At 34.8% G+C, this 22,287-nt stretch overlaps 2 long non-coding RNA genes across 2 annotated transcripts; both read left to right on the top strand.

The window, feature by feature from the left end:
- Nucleotides 1-3,384: 3,384 nt before the first annotated feature.
- On the top strand, nucleotides 3,385-4,002 carry LOC111511854 (uncharacterized). The gene is made up of 2 exons (XR_012465764.1): nucleotides 3,385-3,745; nucleotides 3,843-4,002. It is a non-coding gene; the product is annotated as an uncharacterized lncRNA (long non-coding RNA).
- A 5,261-nt stretch (nucleotides 4,003-9,263) lies between these two features.
- On the top strand, nucleotides 9,264-11,356 carry LOC141482926 (uncharacterized). Its single transcript, XR_012465811.1, has 2 exons — nucleotides 9,264-11,099; nucleotides 11,197-11,356. It is a non-coding gene; the product is annotated as an uncharacterized lncRNA (long non-coding RNA).
- Nucleotides 11,357-22,287: the final 10,931 nt, after the last annotated feature.

A 22,287-nucleotide genomic window follows, 5' to 3' on the forward strand; every position in this document is an offset into this window, starting at 1 on the left:
TATTGTTTCGAGGTTCAACTCAGTACACCTCAAACTGTTTACTGTTTAAGAACTCTTTCATCTGGAGAACTGCGTTTATGTGGAATAAACTTCCTCTGAACGTTTTTCCAAATGAATTCAATCTCCAGCGATTCAAATACAACGTGAATCGCTACTTTCGCACAGGCACCGCTCTGAAGGCGCTTTAATGATTTTACTATAGTGCTTGTGTTTTGTCCTAAAAAAAACTGAAACTCTATACATATACACATCATATATGTACTCTTGCTCTTTTTATTATGATTGTCGATTAGAAGTCCCTATATGATGTGACTATTTTGATTTGTTAGAATTGAACAAAATTCAATTATCTAAAAGAACAATTCGTTCAGGCCACTCTCTACTTACCTACACAGTAGATTAATGAACTGGCTCCTATCAGAAAACAACTACTTCCCTGGCTGATACCACGAAGAGCGTTGTATTATATCCGACAAGTGTCAGTGCAGAATTCTTCGCTGGAGTTATTACTGCATATGCTGTTGGCGATACATACCATGGGGTAAGCAATACTGTAAATGTTCTCGATTAACAAATTCAGTAGTTCCAGGAAATTTGAAATGATGTTGGTATCTATGTAAAAAATGTATATTTACTCATTTGAAACTCTTATCCCTACAAGTCACAGCTGCAATTTACCCGCATGTGTGTTTGGTGTGTTTTTACTCTTAATTTCATTCAATATCTCTTCATATCTCAGGTGTTCTTCAACCTAGATCCAGGTCTCTTTAACGCCTACATGAACGACATATTTGAGGTCATTGACATCAACTGTTTGATATACGTCAATGACCTGAAATTATATTGTGAGATCAATGTCATCGAGGGCTGTCTTCAACTCTCCCTCAATCTGAAACGTGTTGAGCAATGCTGTTTTTGCAATTATCTTTCTTTAAACGCGAGTAAATGTAATGTAATGACGTACACACACGTCACACGTCAACATTCAATAAACGATATTCCACTTCAACGGCCTCTCACATTCGACACAAAACTTTCTTTCGTAACACACATTGAAGTTATTCTGTCTGCTGCAAACATAATGTATGGATTAGTTGCATGAATCTCCAGAGATTTTGCGGATCCATCTACATCGAAAACCTTCTACTACGCTTTCCTCAGATCAAAATTAGAATATGCATCCATAATCTGGAATCCATCTCATCAGTTCTCTACAGAGAAAGTTGAATCAGTACAACGTTGTTTCCTTTAGATCAGACAATATCTATCCACCAATTGGATTTCCCCATGATGCATTGTTAGCCAGACATGCTGTGAATAGCTTGAGTTGCAGTCGTGATTGTTAATCCACAGTTATTCTTCTCAAACTGATTAATAATTTAATTATTGACCCACATATTCTGCAAAAACTGAATTTCAGTGTACCTAAACCAGTCTCTAGAGTGGTTAATCATTTTTATCTGCCAACACCACGTACAAATATTCTGAAACGTTTACCTCTCCATAACATGTGTGTCAAATGCAATTATGCAAGTTGTCAGCTCGACATTTTTTACTGTTCCATCTCTGAGATTAGGTCTTTTTATGTATTATTTTTATCTTATAACTTATTGTAATTGTATTGTATTGTGATTTGACTTATGCCTCTATTCTGTAGTTGGGTGTAACCTGTAGAATGGTGTATAAATAAATAAATAAATTACTTCTCGTTGCTTGATGTTGTTGTTACTCAGTGCAATGATAGAGAATACCTGAAGAGTTGGGAAATTTGGTGTGAAATCAGTCCAATGAAACCAAGTATCCCACACACCAAAACTGATCCATGTTCAAAAATGATTTCTCAAAGCGCTATTGCCCCGATTCCGAATGTTTTATACATGATAATACCATATTAACACATCTCCAAGTATAGCAAAGTGAGCAGAGGTTACTCCGAGTATGTTTCGGAACTTTGTGGGATAGTTACATTTATGAACGATTCAGAGTAAATCTAAATCTATTGAAAATACTTTTGATACACCAAAATGGTGTATGAAACCGAACAAGTGAAGCATTCTCCTTATAACAAGCTGTTATAGTCCGCTTAGCTTGACCGACATACTTTTTATCGCAATCCTCACAGTTTAATTCGTAAATCTCAAACTTTTTTTTTCAGTCATCTTGTCTAACAAGTTCAACAAGCATTCTTCAGTGATGAGATGATTGAGAACGAAAATTCAGAGCCACCCGACCTATATACATTGCACATTATCCTGCTTCAACCTGTGAAATGTGAGAGACAAATGTTTGATTCCACTAATAGGTTTGTTCTGGTTCTAACATCCGAAACTGTTTGGAAGCTGCGCAAGACATGATGCGTAGAAGAAAAAAATCTCAAACCGTCCGAATTGGTCTCGGACACTTGGTTGAACCAGAACGCATTTTGAGGAGACCACTGTGTCACCTATCGTATATATGAAGATGACAAAATACTATTAATCATGTCCATTTTGTTATGTAGCGTATCCTGTATCCTTGTAGTCAGTTCAAATGTTATCTAACCTCAATCGTCAATTATTTAAATCAAATAAATAGAAAAACATCCTGGAAAATATCCCAAACAAGTTTCCACACGAATGCGCATGAGCAACGGGAATAGTTCTCATCAGTTCAGCCTCTAGAACGATTCGGAACGGTTCAAGACAGTTTAGGATCATTTCACAGCCGAAACCAGAACAGAGGATTCATCTATCCGAACTTATCCTCAATAAACCAGAACGCTCTATATCAACTGCGCAGGATCCTGACGTCCTAGTCTAGAACCTGAATTTCGTAGAACCTGAAACTTACCCCGTGAGCAGTATCACGTTAGGGGTTCCTCGCACACCAGTGTCGAAGGACATGTGGGCATTTGCCGCTAGCTACAGTGAAGAAGGGGGAGTTCGTAAAGTAGTCACTGCTAATATAAAGATGTTAATGGGCGCCAGGTAAATTCAATTCCCCATTCAAATACCCTGTTACCAATTTCAACCCCCGAATCTACCAAAAGGATTGAAGTAACCACAATAGAGTCAAAATAAAGGAGTTTATTCGGTACAATTATCCTGAGAGAACACAAATCAAAAGTTGAGATAATTAACCTACCACACAATAAAAGTTGAAGTTGAGTGAGAGAATGAGCATTCAACATATAACTAAATTACCTCTGGATTGTAATGTAGTATCAGTCAACTATCACACTAGTTTTAAGCAACAATAAAAATACATATAAATATTCAAGCTCACTACAAATATACCGTAGACCTCTATCATCAAGAGATACTGGTCTCAAATCTCTTGTTATCAATTGAAGTTTCATTCAACAGTTCAATTGTGGAATCAAATTAACAATAGCTACCGTGCCTCAGAACCGAATAGAATTCGGTAGTAGCCACCGGTCAGTTGTCAGAAAGAACCTTTTGAATTATCAAATACTCCTAATAACAGGAGTACCGTGCCTGAACCATTTATGAGAATCATAATGCACGAACAATATAAATAAACATTTAAAGTAACCTACGATTTTCCACCGACTATCATCAGCTGTTTATATTGATGAGTTTACATTTCGGGATTTGGCAATACTGTCAACCGTAAAATGAAAACAATTTGCGTTCTATCGATCCTAACCTGGCCTCGCATATTCTGAAAAATGTAAACAGACAATTTGGAGGAACCATCCGATGCTTTTGAAATCTTATGACGAACAACAACTGTTAGTTAAGCGGTAAGTATATTTACAATGTTTCCCATTATTCTTTTAGTAGTGAGACAGTACCTAAGTATGTCGGATATTCGCTAATAATCATTCTTGTTTCTTACAGGTCGGCCTCATCAAGAAATCTATAAAAATGAACTATAACACCATCATCTTTTGATTATACACCAGTCCAAAGTGCAACTTTTGTGTATTTACGTTTACGGGTCCTCTAAGAAATGCATCGAATAAACTACCACACTTCAAGTCGTCGAATAGTTTAGGGTGATTCGACTACTAAAGCTAAGACCACTGAAGGAAGGATATGCTCGCAAGGTTACACCATAACGTGTGGTTACGTGTTGGAGTTAAATTAATTTACCGACCAGACATACAACCACGAATTCAATAAGCATACCCACCATACTGGATGATCATAGAAGGCTGTATCAAGTATAATATTTGATAAAGTATATACATAATATGTAGAATAAATCAATATACCTTTATAGTAAAGAGAGTATTATTAAATAATGGCTAGTGCCAAAAATCAACGTAACAAACCAGAACAAACTTAATATTTATCCAAATTCACCGATCACGGAAAGTTAACATTTTATCTGATCATTAACAAATCAAACCCATGAAATTGTGAAAGTGTGTTCATGTGTTCTAGAAAATTATTTCACTCTAGTCGAAGTCCCGATATCTCTAATAACAATACCTTCAACTTGAGAAACTTCGAACCGAGTAAAACCTATTATCCGCAGATGTAGCCATTCACGTATTACCCTCCCCGACTCATTACCGGCACCGAGACGAAGTGATATAACCCCTCTTCATCATCTTAATGAGATCAACAAAGTCTCATAACTACGTAAAATGACATTCGCATAACTCGAGCGAAACAGCTCCATCATCGACAAAATGATAATTATTCCAAGTGAATTTGCATGCGCGATATTTGGATAGTCGTTATTCCTGCTTCCATAGCGTGCAGGTAGACTAGGAAAACGTAAATCAGCCAAGATAGGAGATCACCGGAGGGTTGCAGAAAGCACAGGAGCGGAAGTATGCGGAAAACGCAGGAAGGATGTGGCCTCGTAAATTCCAGGATCAAGGTGGGTTACAGCTGGCTATTGTCGGCTTAGATTGAGTCAGACTAAGGTTCCGATGGATTCTTGATTGTGTTTATCGATATTGTCTTCTCCGGTATTCTTTGGAAAATTTTCCGAAAGTGAATCATTTTGGTGTTACCTCATGAGAACTTTTTAGTTTGCCTTCTACCAACATTTGAACTAGTTATTGGTATAGAAGAAAAAGGCCTAAATTTACCACCTGAAATATCTGGTGATTACAGATCTGAATATAAAAATATTTTGTCACGACCCCATCATACTAGAAGTAACTTGAATGAGTTTGAGAGAATTGCAATAACATCCCTTCGTTCAGATACTAAAATTAAAATACTTCCAGCTGATAATGGTAATGCCACAGTGATAATGGATACTCTCGATTATGAAAATGAATTATCTCAGTTGATTCCGTACACAACATACCTGTTAAGACAAAAAAATATAAAAACAAGCAACAAATTGAATAATTATAAAATCTGAATAACAAGTTTCAACATCCTCCCCACTGCTAGAGGAACTATTTTTCCTCTAGATCCAATAAATAAATTTTTGTCACTGGTCGCCTGTATCGTAATTCGAAGGTTTGCATAACCAAATTCACATTATCTGCTGTGAGCATCATTTCAGCTACCGCGGATTTAGCTTCCCCTTTCAAACATTTCTGAAGTTTAAGCATAATTTCTTCATTACTAAAGTCACATAGACTGCAAATATTTTTGAAGTGTTTATGAAACGAAGGCTTCTTGTGGATTACCATCAAAGCAAGGAAAATCATTTTCAAAACAATTTCGAATCGAGAAATTGTTTTGATCATTCGCAGTCGGATTTGAAACTGTTTTGATGGTATTCGAAATGGTTTCACGAAGTAATTTGATTTAACTGATAGCTTCTTTTCTATCATCGCTACCTCTTGCTTCTTCATGTATTCATTCTTCTGGGTGGTTTTCTATCCACTGATACACTCTTTATTTCGTTTCTTCTGCTTCATCGGTGGTACTTGAACTATTCAATTGTAATTTTTCTCTTACTTTCGATCGGCCGCTTTCTGTTTCTTCTCGAGCGTTAATTTCAGCTTCTTCCAATTGGCGCCCTAGCTCTAACAATTTCAAACTTTTTACTAACTCTTCCTGTTCTAATTGGCGCATCTTCTTCTCTAATTCTTTTTTCTTTATCTCATTTTCAAATGCTAATCGCTTTCGGTCTATGCTCAATTATTGTGAATGTAGACTGAAAACTTGACTCATTTTGTCTCTTGATTGTTTCGATTTCACTGAAACAGGATTTAACGGAATACAACTTCTTTTTTTGCCAAATATATCAGACCAGATATAGTCATCATCAAGATTCCTGTTAATCCCTGCAGTTCCTCGTCTAGGTCTGTTCAGCAAGGATGCTTGTGAATTTATTGACGCATCTTTCTCCATGTCGTTTGTCGGGGTCACTAAGTTGAAACTTGTTATTCAGATTTTAATATTATTCAATTTGTTGCTTGTTTTTATATTTTTTTGCTCACCATATAGTTGTTATAAAAAAAATATAAAAACAAGCAACAAATTGAATAATAATAAAATTTGAATAACAAGTTTCAACAATACCGAACACATAATATAACAAAAAACGTTTACAAAAAACTGAATGATGATCCAACATAAATAATTGAACAAAAAATTTATAGAACATAAAGACATGCTAACCAAAACAGAACGCACTCAACTAATTTCCCATTTTAGTAAACCTCCTCATTTCTATGGTTTACCAAAAATAGATAAACCTTATGTTCCTTCAAGACCAATTGTAAGTTCAATTGCATCTCCCTGTCAGAAATCAGCAAGATACGTTTTGGAAATTTTGAAACCAATTTCAGGAAACAGTGATAGTTTTCTGAAAAATACAACCCATTCCATAGATAAACTTAAAGATATAACACTCAGTGATGGTGATGGTCTGATGAGTTTTGATATTGAAAGTCTTTTCACGAATGTTCCTGTTGATAAAATTCTTCAAATTGTCAGATCCAGGTTGGAAAATGTATCAACTCTAAAACATCGAACGAAGTTGGATGAAGTTCTATATTAGAACCTTTCAGATTATGTATAGACAAAACCTATTTTCGATATGGAGATGATTTCTATCAACAATAATTTGGCATGGCTATGGGTTCTTCTTTATCTCCTATCCTAAGTAACATATATATGGAGTATTTTGAAGAATCTTTTGTTGAAACTTACCAGACTGGTCCCAAAGTTGTGTGGAGATACGTTGACGATATCTTTGCTGTTTGGAAAAAAAACCATGATGACCTGAATACTTTTTTGAATCATATCAACGAGCGGGAGTTGACAATAAAGTTCACAATAGAGATTGAACAAGATGGTCGACTTCCTTTCCTTGATGTAATGTTGGAGAAGTCATCAGATCAATTTTTTACAAATGTTTATCGAAAAAAAAACACATACAAATAGATACTTTCACTATACATCGAATCATCATGGGAGTGTTGAAAAAGGTATAATAAATTGCCTTTACAAAAGAACTAAAACGATAGGCAGTTCAACTAAAAATTTCAATAAAGCAATATCAATAAACGAATCTGTTTTGAAAGATAACGCTTATCCAGATTACTTCATAAATTCAACGATAAATGCAATAGAAAATAAAGAGTCAATTAAAAACCAAACGAACATACAAACAGCTTCACAAATTCAACAACATCCAAATCAACAATTACCGACTCAACATCCACCGACACCTAACTAACGTTATACCTTACATTCCATGACTATCTGAAAAAATAAGGCGGATTGGAAATGGGTATGATGTTAGAACTACTTTCAAAACAAAAAATACACTGAGATCTATCCTCGCACATACAAAACCCAACAACACTGAAGAAAAAACAAAAAATTCTATTTATGAAATACCTAGTTCTTGTGGTAAAAGTTACATTGGTGAAACCTCGAGACCATTGAAAGTGTGTGAGAATGAACATCGAGATTACATAAAAAATAGACAATTGACAGGATCTCAATTGAACACATTTTGAAATCAGACGGTGAACATCGAGTGGAATGGAAAAGGACAAGAATGATTACCAATGAGCCTCACTCTAAGAGACGTAAGCTGAAATAATCAGCGTATATTCTCATATCTGAAGAGAATTGTATTTCGAATAACTCCTTAGAAATAGATCGTACTCGGCTACCCATCTTGAAGAAAAATTTGGATAGTGACGAAATGGCAACGGACTTATATCGGAGAGCACCTTGTATTATATCGAATGTTTCAGTTGTCAATCAACAACATTGACATAATTTGATATTTCAAAACTCCTTTGACATATGTCGAAGGAGTAAAGAAATAAATAAACAAAAAGGAATAACTGCCAATATATTAGAATTTTTTTGTCCATTTCTGAAGACTGAGGCAGATTTTGGCCTCCGAAACGTTAAGATAAGTATTGTTTTATTTCTTAACAATTTTTTTGATAAGCAAAATTGTTGAATACGACAAGTTACTGATAAATAGAAGATTTTTCTGTGTGAAAAAAACTTTGATTTTTAAGCAGTCACTTATCGGGGTAAATAAAAAAGTTTGTCCTTGTTTGTTTGTTTGTACACTTGAATAAAGTTCTCCATTATGATTTTTATATTTTTCAGATCGTGTTAGGTAATAAATACCCAAAAAAGGTCGATAAAAAACTCTCTTTTTTTTCTTTCATTAACTGAAAGTGAAGTTCTTGAGGCCATTCTAAAACTGGAAAATTCATCTTGCCCTGATATGTATGTAAAATCTTTGGGAATTCTCTTTTATCATTGTATATCCAATGGAGAATTCCCTGATGAATTCAAGCTAACTAAAGTAATACCTATATTTGAAAATGGTTACACAAATACTATTGACAACTACCGCCCAATATCGATAATACCAATTTTCGGTAAAATTTTTGAAATTATTCTAAAAAGTCGCTTAATTTCATTCTTTACTATGCACAAAACGCTACAGGAAGGTCAAGTTAGGCTTCAGACAAAACTGTTCCGCTGTACAAGCTATACGTGGCTATACGAAGACTTGTGGCTGATATAGTCGAGAATTTCGAGGCGGGTCAACATACGGTGGTGTCTATGTGTGACTTGAGCAATGCCTTCGACTGTGTTTCTCGCACAGTACTATTAGACAAACTACAATTTCACGGTATACGCGGTACTTCATAGAAATTATTCGAATCGTACTTGAATGGTAGGAGACAAGCTGTTCTTAGAGGCAACAGCCATTCTGAAATCGAGAACATTCATTTTGGGGTACCTCAAGGTTCTAAACTTGGCCCACTTTCATTTATTGTCTATATTAATGACATATTTCATTTCATGTGTCCAATCAAATGTATTTGTTATACAGATTATTGCTCCCTGAAACCTACCCCGTGAGCAGTATCACGTTAGGGGTTCCTCGCACACCAGTGTCGAAGGACAGGTGGGCATTTGCCGCTAGCTACAGTGAAGAAGGGGGAGTTCGTAAAGTAGTCACTGCTAATATAAAGATGTTAATGGGCGCCAGGTAAATTCAATTCCCCATTCAAATACCCTGTTACCAATTTCAACCGCCGAATCTACCAAAAGGATTGAAGTAACCACAATAGAGTCAAAATAAGGAGTTTATTCGGTACAATTATCCTGAGAGAACACAAATCAAAAGTTGAGATAATTAATCCTACCACACAATAAAAGTTGAAGTTGAGTGAGAGAATGAGCACTCAACATATAACTAAATTACCTCTGGATTGTAATGCAGTATCAGTCAACTATCACACTAGTTTTGAGCAACAATAAAAATATATATGAATATTCAAGTTCACTACAAATATACCATAGACCTCTATCATCAAGATATACTGGTCCCAAATCTCTTGATATCAATTAAAGTTTCATTACAAAATAACCTAAGTACACTAATCGCAGAAATTAAGCCGGAATGTCAAATATATTGGGTTTTTCTACCAAGTATAATTAGGAAGGAATGAGTATCGCTTGAGCTCAGGCGCGTACCGTTTAGAAGACAATACAGGGTAGGCAAATGCAACCACCTATCTCAATTTCCGCTTCACATAAATACATATATACATATAATTCCGATGTGAATCTTAAACTAAAAATTATTATAACTACAACAGTTCAACTGTGGAATCAAATTAACAATAGCTACCGTGTTGTTTTCTTTATTGGTGTGTTGCTCCGATGGCTTAATAATGGCACACCCGGTATGTTATGGTACCTCAAGGAAGATGATCCTAAGTTCCAGTAGTTGTTACAACCCAAGTTGATATCCAAGTAGAATCCAGTCAGATAAGAAAAGAAAATCCAGGCAAGGAAGAATATTCCGGACCGAAATGGATTTTCCGGGCAGTAGGAAGGGAAGGAAAAACCCCTGGCCGGAAGGGGTTTATTTCTGAACAGCTATGCTCGATCTAGCCGCTGGGAATGGGAAAGATGTGATTAATCGGCGAGTTACAGTCGTATTACGACGGCTTGACCTGGTTCTCCAGCAATAAAGTCGGCGTGGTATTCTAGAATCCTCCGAAGAGTATGGCGTTGGTCATATATCCAAAATATTCCAAACTACAACACTAGCTTGACCAACGTCCACTGATATTGCTTGTAAAAATAAAACCCAATGAAGGATGACCACAATATCACATATTTTCCTACAAGTCAACGAACACACACACTTGCCTTTTTGCCGAAACAAAGGAAAACAAAAATACGAATCTTGTTAAATCGCCACTAGGATCGTTCCTGTCTGCCAACGGTCCTTGATAACCAATCAAAACTCAGGAGGTTGAATTCTAATGACATCTTAATTCAGCCTATTTTATACGAGCAATTGCTGCCTCAGAACCGAATAGAATTCGGTAGTAGCCACCGGTCAGTTGTTAGAAAGAACCTTTTAAATTATCAAATACTCCTAATAACAGGAGTACCGTGCCTGAACCATTTATGAGAATCATAATGCACGAACAATATAAATAAACATTTAAAGTAACCTACGATTTTCCACCGACTATCATCAGCTGTTTATATTGATGAGTTTACATTTCGGAATTTGGCAATACTGTCAACTGTAAAATAAAAACAATTTGCGTTCTATCGATCCTAACCTGGCCTCGCATATTCTGAAAAAGGTAAACAGACAATTTGGAGGAACCATCCGATGCTTTTGAAATCTTATGACGAACAACAACTGTTAGTTAAGCGGTAAGTATATTTACAATGTTTCCCATTATTCTTTTAGTAGTGAGACAGTACCTAAGTATGTCGGATATTCGCTAATAATCATTCTTGTTTCTTACAGGTCGGCCTCATCAAGAAATCTATAAAAATGAACTATAACACCATCATCTTTTGATTATACACCAGTCCAAAGTGCAACTTTTGTGTATTTACGTTTACGGGTCCTCTAAGAAATGCATCGAATAAACTACCACACTTCAAGTCGTCGAATAGTTTAGGGTGATTCGACTACTAAAGCTAAGACCACTTAAGGAAGGATATGCTCGCAAGGTTACACTATAACGTGTGGTTACGTGTTGAAGTTAAATTAATTTACCGACCAGACATACAACTACGAATTCAATAAGCATACCCACCATACTGGATGATCATAGAAGGCTGTATCAATATTTAATAAAGTATATACATAATATGCAAAATAAATCAATATACCTTTATAGTAAAGAGAGTATTATTAAATAATGGCTAGTGCCAAAAATCAACGTAACATCCCTTTATGCTTCTGGCAAGAAACTTGAACACTTGGAAGAAGCTTCACATGATTATTTAAGAAAAGCTGGAACATGGTTCGTTTCTAATTGCTTGAAACTCAATAAAACCAAACTCAAAATATTGTTTTTTCAGCTAACAATATGATTTCCAACAATTCAGAAGTTAAACTACTTGGAATTGTTATATATGGATGCCAAATTAAATTGGTCATTGCATATTGAACACCTAAGTAAAAAATTAAACTCAATCTCTTCATAAACTGAACAGATTTGCCAACCTGTCCCTTTTGAAAAAAGCCTATTTAGGACTGCGATTCACAACAGCAGAATCATACGTACCACATTATGCAAATTACATTATGTTCGAGATTCATTATCAAGTAAAAGCTTAGAACATTCACAATAAAGTCATATGAAACCACATCGAATAGAATTGAATATTTCGCAGAATTGTAATTATTGTAAGCTTCCAACCAGCAGCTTAATTTTAATATTTACTCGTTCTTATTTATAACAGTATGATTATTAAACTTTAATTGCCGCCCCGGGAAGTATAAATGTTGCTGAACCAGGAAATTACAAAACCGAGGTAGACTTTAATGATAGCCTAATGTTTTTATCATTTGGAATATATCGGTAACTGAATAATACTAGTGGATTATTATCTTTATGTACAGTCCGCATCATGGGGTATTTTTTATTGATTACCTTATTTAGAATTTGACTCAGGCATCAGTTAGGCCTATGAACGATATGGAATTATCTGTATTTCAATTTCTGCGTCCATTTTTTAAATATTGAGAAATGGTGGAAACACTTTTCAATGCGGTTTTTAGCTAATTTGCAAAATATCAGCGGAATAATATATTTGTACTTTTGATATTCTTCTGTAAATTACTCTTCCAGACATTTTTTTTGAAGTAGCATCTTATTGAATTTATGAGTTTTGCTCAAACTTGTGTAGGTACTAAGCATTTGTGTAAAATATTTGTTATATTTGAACCCATACATGGAAAAAGATATTGAGTTTTTCGTTTATAACTAGTAGATCAATTGTTCTTGGAAGAGTTTCAAAGCCGAAATTTATTACTATTGCTGATCAGCTGATCACAATTTCATATTTTCTATGAAATGATGAAAATAATTTTTCCAACAAAGCTTCAACTCAATGCACAATCAAATCAATTACGATTAGTTGAAAAAATTAATTCTTCACCTAATTATACCAAAGCACACAAAACATATATAATTAACACATATAACATAACACATAACATAATTAACATATATAATTAAGAAACAAACATCAACAAAACATATATAATTATTAAAGAAATTTGGTACCACAGAACTTTTAATTTCAAAAATCTTAACTTTTTGGGACACAGAATGTAAGAAAATATTTTTTTATATAAATACTATTCGTTAATGAATGATTCAGTAAGAAATGACATGAAGAAATTGTTATATACTGCAGTTGTTAGTTGCAAACACGATAATTATATAACATTTGTGAAAAAATTAGTATTTGAATAATTTTCAACTTCAACGAATGTTGTTAGTTTATAATTGTATTACTTTTTGAAAAAGCGAAATAATTTTTTCACAACGGAACTTCAGTCTTTAAGTGTTCTTATCAAATTTTTAAATTGATATTCAACACTGATTGGAAATTCCATGTGGTGATTAAAATTATAAATAATGATGGAGGAAGGGTTTTGACAGTTGAAACTCTCTCATTGTAGATTTTCTCCTCTTTCACGGTATTTTATTTTCATTTTTCAATTATTGATAGTCTTTATATTTTTCCGAAAAACTAAATAACTTTTTTTTCCAAACTCAATTCGTAAATAATAATAATGATAGTTTTCATTGATACCCAGTACATGCTTGGAAAATAGTAAGACTTCGAATTATAGGGTTATCATAGGGTTATAAGGATGAAAAAGGGCGAAGTTCAACTTAAAAGCAGAAAATGCTACTCTGTTACTCTTTCATTTAACACCAAAAATACCTAGCAACACCAAAAAAAAATCGAATAAATACAACAAAATACACCCCGATATAAATATTATTCATATTTAATAAATTGATGGATGTAGCCGTTACTACGTGGTAGGAAATCATAATGAAGAAAAGAGAATTGAAACTTTCTATGTTTTTCACCAATTTTATTTGTATGATTTTCACTATAAAGGGTTTTAAAAAAATTTTTACGCCTGAGGAATCTATTGTATAGCGAAACACGTGTCACGGTTTCTGTAAAACCCTTTATAGTGAAAATCATACGATAAACTGTAATAATTACTTCAATAAATCCTGTTTGAACTGAGTCTTGAAAACCTTGCTGTGAAATCATTGAAACTTCATTTTTCTACACGCTATTTTGAATCCAATGAGCTACAATTCATATTTTCAGAGATCGAGTAATTGATGTCCGGAATTTTGGGCAAAGAATCAATAAGATCTCAAAAATAAGCTGATAAGACTTATTGGAAACTTCCGAATGCAACATTCTCCTACACCTCCAACGAAGTTCAACAAGAAATTCCGAATCGATTGCATAATTCAGCAATGAAAACTTATTAAACATATTCATAATTGTAATGCTAACGTCCTGTGTTTTGTTTATTTTCCGACGAAACAATCGATCCACTCCAGATCCTGATAAAATCTATTAATCGTTCTTAAACACAGCTAGGAGCACCCTGAACGACTACTTAGCTCTAGTGGTAGCTCTTCAGCTCCTTTGTCCTGGTGCAGCTGGTGAGCAATTATAACATAACCAGAGGCTCGAGACTTCTAATGAGGTGAACGAAGGAACGTACTTGAAACGAAATAATAGAAGTAGTTGGGTTTTCAACTGCATTATAACGGTTCGTTCGGCAGTGCGGAGTGTTTTATTTCGTTGATATTGTTTTTTGCCTCGTGGGTTTTCTGAGTTGCAGCAATTGTCGTAGTGATGGATAAAAATGGAAGTGGCATTTTTCAAACTGATTCTTCATCTTCATCATTTTGTTAGGATAATTTTCATTCAGGGTTGAATAGGAATGGAAGAAGAAATCAAGAAGGTTTATGCAGGGTGTTCAATAAACCTGCGGCAAAAAATTTTGACAATAACAATTTTGGTAATTTTAAAATCATTAACGTAGCCAAAATAAAAGTAAAGCGTACTACACTAGAACTATCAAGTAATACAAATTCAAAAATTTCGTTGGTACCTCCAGTGGAAGATGTAGAAGATTTGACAAATCGGATAATTGCTGGGTGTAACGCAATCAGAAAAGATCCTGGCTGCTTGTTTAATGAACACACTGTATACGGATGCGTATCACTACGTCGAAAGCCATCCCTTTCCTTGACGTTATCAAAATGTGATATGATGATAAACTGACGTAGTGAGAATTCGACCTAAGAAGAATACTTTGCCTAGGAACAAGAAGTATCACTACGTCGAATTCAAAAAACTTCGAACTTATCCCCTGCATTTACGTCATCAAAACACGAGTTAACCGAAAGATTTCTGTGTGACAACAACGAAGAGTTCGATGCAAAGACGAGAATTTTACTTGTACAGGCAGTCATCTTGACAAGCTATACTGTTTGTTTCGAATGATACTCAAATTCAACTTTTTTATTCAATAATGCCGAATGAAAAGAGGTCATACAGGCATCGTATCGGATAATGTGCGAGGCTATTGACATTGAAAAACGTCACAACTGATTCACAAAGATTATCTGACTCATGGAGATCATTACTGTCAGGGCGTACCTACATCTGACAATACTACACACCTCTCTTCTGCAACTGACACCCCCGTTCCCACTACCATTTATACCCTCACTGTCACTGCTTCCGGCCCTCCACTTGTCCAGGGACATGAATACCAGCAGACTAGCGTGTGGATCCATAGTCGACGTGTGGGAGTAGACAGATTGGACCCTTGCGGAGATCAGTGACGAGATCTGGGAAGTGCGCAGGATGAGACCTAGGAGTCAAGTCACAAAACCCTTAAAGCGTGTCAGTTCCTTAGGAGTAGGCATATTGAGACCTCAGTGTAGCCATACCTTCTTGAAAATTGCTCCAAAGTCGAAACCGAAACGTTAATCAACTGAAAACACCAGACACGGTTGACGCGAGGTCTCCATCTGCCTACTTCCCAAGTCTCGTCGTTGGTCTCTTCAAGGGTCTCAATCTGCCTACTCCCAAGCGTCGAATATGCTTATATAGCCGTGACTCTAGTCAGAGAAGTTTCTAGAACTTAACCACTTATAAAGTTTTCATTGAAAATAGTTGAATAGGCTTGTTTCATCATTTTTGGTTTATAGTGCACTTGAAAGACATTTTGAATTGAAAAACAGTGCACTTTGTTTCATCTCTCTATGTTCCGTAGTTTTCCAGTAATTAATTATTAAAAATCGAATGTAGTAGGGTGATGACGTCACGCCCCTATTTCCGCTTGTTATTCGATTGATCAATAGAAACAATAGAAATAATCAACATTGCCAAATCGTAAAATTTACGAAGCCTATAATTATAAATTTAATTATGGAAGTGTATATGAACCCGTTAACGTTTCAATTGATGAAAATTTCTCCACATGGAATAATCATGGTAGCAAATAAGTTCTATATCTAAAATCAGTACACAAAGTCGATAGATCACAAAATATTTACCTGAACTATGATTTTATGCATTATTTGATAATATACAGTTATGAAAATCGAAAAATATAGCAAACTGGATAAAAGTATTCAATTTATTCTACAATCCTCAATCTGTACAACTGCAATTTATTATTAAAAAAAAAACGATTCCTACATACATACCTCTTTCTAATATAGCTACTAAATTCAAACGTTATATGCTCGCTTGGGTAATCTGTTGAATCTTCCAAAACTTGAGAGGAAGGTTGAATGAGGTCAAGTATAGACAGATCAAACTGATCAAACTGATCAAACTAATCCAACAAAAGCTTCTGAGTTAATAATACCATTAATCATATGATAAAATTCAATTAATTTTGTTTCATACTTTCAGTAACAGGATTAACTCCAGATAATACTTTCTGTGGAGAATATTTGAAGTTGAAATAAAAAACTCTGTCATTAAATTCAATATTTTCATTCCTCTTTCATTAATAGTCACTTTTTAAATGATTTCTATAAAGTCTTGGAAAAGGTAAAAGGTAGTTCATTCTTTTCAATACTTTCACCCATTTTTTTTCTCATCATTTTATCCTTTAGGAACTTGAACTCATAATATGAAATAACTCACTTATAAACCAATGCGCTTTCTGTTTTCTTGTGCCGTTCCGCACAATTGAAATCAGCATAAGAATGCACTATATTAATATTCAAATATATCTCCAAAACACTTTCAAAACATACACAAACTGAACTCGATGAAAAAACGAATTGTTCCTACGCGAGCTGTCAGCTAAGAAAAAGTTGAAACTCAATGTTGCAAAAACAAGCAGAATGGATCCGATATGACATACATTTTCAATGCCGAATAAACCAATAAATTGTGATATGGGTACTCCATTTTTCTGAGAAAATGAACGATCAATTAAAATTTTCTGTAATTATTCATTCATTTTTTTAAAGAATAAAGCCAGCAAACAAATAAATATACAATGATAAGATCGCTCGAATCTACTAAGTAAGCATAAAAATGGATAATAATATTTGCCTTGATACCTGATATAGTTATATCTAAATATAATTCTAAATAGAATTAAACGAGCTGTATTTTCAAATGGTTTCTGAATGCTCATGAACCCTAATAAAATAAATCAATTATGCATTTATGCCACCCACCAAAAAATAAGAAATTCAACGTTACTGGTATATTAGCCATATTGTCATCCAGTCAGCCAGCGCCCTCTGTAGTGTATTTGACAATGTGCTCTTTCTAATGTCAATGGTTTCTACAAACTTCGTATTTTCGTTAAAATAATTTCAAAATAAATGTCGAGCCTAGTTTTGTTAAACCTGACTCCCGACAACCTACCAAAAGTCGATTTTGAAATGATCGATGAAATTTACTTGGAAATTTTGCAATACTTTGGTCCCTTTTATTTATATGACATTCATTTCAGACTTTGTCTTTTATCGAAGGATGGAAAATTTTGATTTAATTTTCATTTTATCAAGGCCAAGGAGCAGTATGGTGAATGAAAAGAGAAGCAAAAATATGTACAGTGAAATGTAGAATTACTCCATAACATATCATTCCAAAAATAACCTGAAAAAATATTTTTCGGAATGTAAACTAATGACACGGAATATGCAGTAAAATAGGTACCCGCCGAGATCTACCTTTTGCAAAAAAACGTTCTGTAACTATATAATTTTAACAATTGTATTCACACCGAATTGACAACAATAACAACAAAAATGGCGTCTGTCAAAATGGATCATCAGATCTGTGATAGGATATTAAAAACCTATCCACTTGGCAACTCCGCTCTAGACACGATCAATTTTATTGGTCAACAGACACGCGGCCAATTTAAATTCTTGCTTTTCGAATTATTCTTTTTTCTGTAAATATAAAGAGATTTTGGGACCGATTAGGCTTGATAAGTATAATATACCCCTAACTCGATCAGTCTATAACCAAACCAGTATCATTTTCCATAGCATGAAACAAGCCCATTGTTGTAAAAACATAACACTCATTCCAGAATCTTCTCGTATCGCAACGCCTTGTATTGTTATCCTTATTAGTGACGAAAGAATCCTCAGGTTCAATTCGTATCATTATGATGTATATGAAGCAGTTGAGGTCGTAACGCAAATTCGACGTAGCGAGAATTCAACGTATTGATATTTCCTGCTCCTTGACAAATTATTCTTCTTGCGTTGATTAGAAGGCATGTCTTTTGATGTAGGGAGATTTAGACATAGCAGGATTTGGACATAGTGTGATTTCGACGTAGGGAGAATTCGACGTAGTTTGGTCCTTATTAACCAAACAAATATAATTCAGCTAATAATAGTAAACGCTTCAACTTCGTGTGTCAGTAAAGTTCGTTCCAAAATTAGTGAATTTTGACCAAAAAACCCGTCGCATGAGTATCGCTTAGGAATTGTTGATTATCAACGGCGAACCAGATTTGCTTAGAAGGGTAATAACTGGTGACAAATCATGGATACATGGTTATGATATCAAAATCGAAGTCAAATCGTCAAGTTCCATCAAGGTTCTGTTCACTGGCAGCAGTGCTATATATCTAAAAGGGACTACTTCAAAGGGGACAGAATAGAAATTGATGAATAAATAAATATTCTTTGAGAAAAATGGAGATCCACCCTATTTTTTAACAGCCCTCGTATTTTGTCTTTTACTTGATACCTCAAGACATCGAAAACCTCTGCTCTATAACATATCGTTTTCGTGATACATAGCAATCCTGAACCGGAAGAAAAATGTTGAGCTATTTATTTTATAACCCTGTAACCCTTTTCACAGGATGAAGTTTGCAGAAGAGAGAAAGTGGCCCCATTTTCCTATATCGGGAAATAAATCAGTGATTCAGTAGAGAACGGAAAAGTTTCAGATTGATCGTTTACGTAAAAGGTTCCTTTACCGGCATTGGTAAATAATGGCTCGTTTCCGGATTCCGGAATCGAAATTCACCTCTCCGAAATAAAATAACCAGAGAGAAGAAATCAAAGAAATGCTCTCCACATAAAAAGATTTCGTTTCAAATTTATGTGAATTGCCATTCTATTTACTATAGAAATGTCCCGTCTCATGTCAACATGAGATATTTTCAATAATGAAGATATATATATAATAAATAAAAACTGATGCTCGCTCTACTCTCCAATGAATCTCAAGGTCATGCCTACTGGACATTCTTGGCTCATTGTGTTTGCTCAGGGCACATGATTCTCGGACCCAACGATTAATTACCTCGCGAAGTTTGAAGTGGTCATTGGTTGATAAGTGCCCTTCGAATGTATCGGGACGAGCAGTGCATCCATTTAGGATGATAATAATGATGGCGATAATAATATAGATGAGTCTTGAAAGCTTTCGACTAAATCAATACTCATATTACAATTATTAACCTGAGAGAACTGGGTTTTCGTGGCAAATTTCTTTCGTGGCCGACTTATTGTAAGAATTGACAATTAGAGAACTCTCCCACATGATGTGGAGGCTGGTGTACCTCAAGGATAGACTCTTGGTCCTCTAATTTTTCTACTATATTCAAATGTACTTCCCAAATACGTCAGCACTAAACACGTAATTCTAGATGCTGATGATACCACTTTAGCAACGGAAGCAGAAATGCATGAAGAGCTCATTGTAAAAATGAATATATGGGGGAAATTCTCTGATGGTGAATTCAGCTGAAACAGTTTGTATGCACTTTTTCACCTGAAATGGAATATCCGAGCATAGTAGAATATCAGTAAATGATAGTGAAGTCCTTTTCGCGAAATCCAGCAAATTTCTAGCAGTATTTGTGGACGATAATGTGTGATGGAATAGCAATGTCAATCACATTTGCAAGGAATTGAATAGTAGTTACTTTGCTATATTGCAACTGAAAAATATGTTTGTGACGAGTCAGTTGATCAGCATTTACTATGTTATTGTTTATTCCTACATTTCTTATAATATTATTCTATGGGGTGGTGCAGTGGGAGCATCCAGGGTCTTCGTATCTCAAAAGAGGATTATACGATTAATGTTCGACCTAGACTATAGAAAAACATGTTGTAATCATTTCAAAGAACATTATATTCTTCCATTTTACTCAATTGACATCTACGAATGCATTTTATATGCACAAAGTAAATATCATAACTTTTATCACGACTACCCAACTCAATCCTCGGAAATTATTCCGCGTCCCAAACATGGAACTAGTCTGTATGAGAAAAGCTCAATATACAGAGAAATTCAATTTACAAATCATCTGCCTGCCTGTATAAGATTGGAAGACAACGTCAATGTTCTCAAAAGCAAACTTTAAAACTTTCTATGTAATGAATGTTACTATGCCATATCAGAATTCATGACCAAAAATATAAGAAAAATTATTATTATTTTTATTATCACAAGTGGTGACTGTTGATTTAGAAAAAAAGTTAGGTTGGATAAATACGACAGAACCCGTTCATACATGTAAAGGAAAACGCCAGTTTAGGTATGACAGTATAATAAATTAACAATAGTGCTATATCGAAGAGTGTGAAGTTTAACGGCTGATAACTGTATTGAAGCTATCACCTGATTTTGTTCGTCGTGGTGCAGGTTTCCATGCCTGATGTTTCGGTTGCGACTGCGGTAGACTTCATCAAAGGCGATGAAGCAACAATAGAAGTGTTGTTCTGGACGCGAATTTATTCTCTTGGTGGAAGTTTATATTCTCTAATCAACCTCCTTTACGGAAAGAAGACATCAAAGGAACAAAAACGTTTGAAAGTACTCCGCAAAAGAAACGAATCCTCTGTGTTTTCTAACATTTCTATCACGACGTAGAGACAGTGGTGTGATCCCCAATACGGACAAAAAGGAATTGGGAAACACCATAGGCAGACATTGTTAATTAATGTTCTGGGACAGCATTACTCCGTGTAAAAATCGACTAAAACAGACAAGATGTAGACCTCAGTGTCATAAAGCTAGTGAACCTCGAAATTGAATTAGGAATTTTGATGCACTGGAGCGATTAGGATAAAATTGACCGTCTCAAGGCGAAAATGAGTCTCAAAATCAGATACCACCTAACGGTATATGAAGATATGGAATATAATCTCAGCGAGAACGAGAAGAATATTTCTCTCCAGTATGATAGGAAAACAGTGTTGAACCTTTATGAATAGATATTATCAGAAGCTGAACTGTACTGACCAATATTGGAAACCACACCATGACACCAGCCGAGGTAGTCTAGGAGGCCATTCATTGCGAATATTATATCAGGTATTCGTTTTCGCCGCACTACATCGCTCAGGAAATCTGCTTTGAAATATCGAGGATTTTGACTCATGCAAAACCGCTTAAGGCCAAAACAACAAAAGAATATACTAGAATATGAAGGAAATGCCACTGTCGTGATGAACACCAGAAAATAAAAGAAGAAACTTTCAACCTTACTTGACCCAGGATTTTATAGGAAACTCAATCTGGATCCGACCACCGAGATTTCAAGAAGAACGAATTACCTTGTCTCTTCATCAGTTCTTGATGATGATACGTTTAAAAAATTTGATACTCTATCATGTCTTTCTAGTCAAAAGTTCACATAAAGAATGTACCACCAAGATCTATTCTGAATACGGTAGATTAAGTTAGTTAGGTTAGGTTCGATTAAGAGTTAGCCAAACACATAACTACAACTAATTGTAGCCTCTCACTGGAGAAACAGGCGTCAGGGAATGAAGACTTGGAACATTTGATCGAAAAGATGAAGGACATGAGGTTAGTTCCAGGTGTACCTGCAGAGTATAGTTATTTTTGAAAGATAAGATAATATAAGAAATTGAGTAAATTACTCCGACTGTAATATGAAATGTGATGAAGGAAATTTCAAGATCATTTGAAGTTTGATAAAAATTATTTCATTGTATTTTGTTACTTTCACAATTAGTTTTGTTTTTTGACTGGAAAAATATGTTTTAAATGATTTTTT

Source organism: Leptinotarsa decemlineata, unplaced genomic scaffold, assembly GCF_025532065.1.
Source record: "Leptinotarsa decemlineata unplaced genomic scaffold, Ldec_3_MD MMD2_tig00002082_RagTag_RagTag, whole genome shotgun sequence".
NCBI lineage: Eukaryota > Metazoa > Arthropoda > Insecta > Coleoptera > Chrysomelidae > Leptinotarsa > Leptinotarsa decemlineata.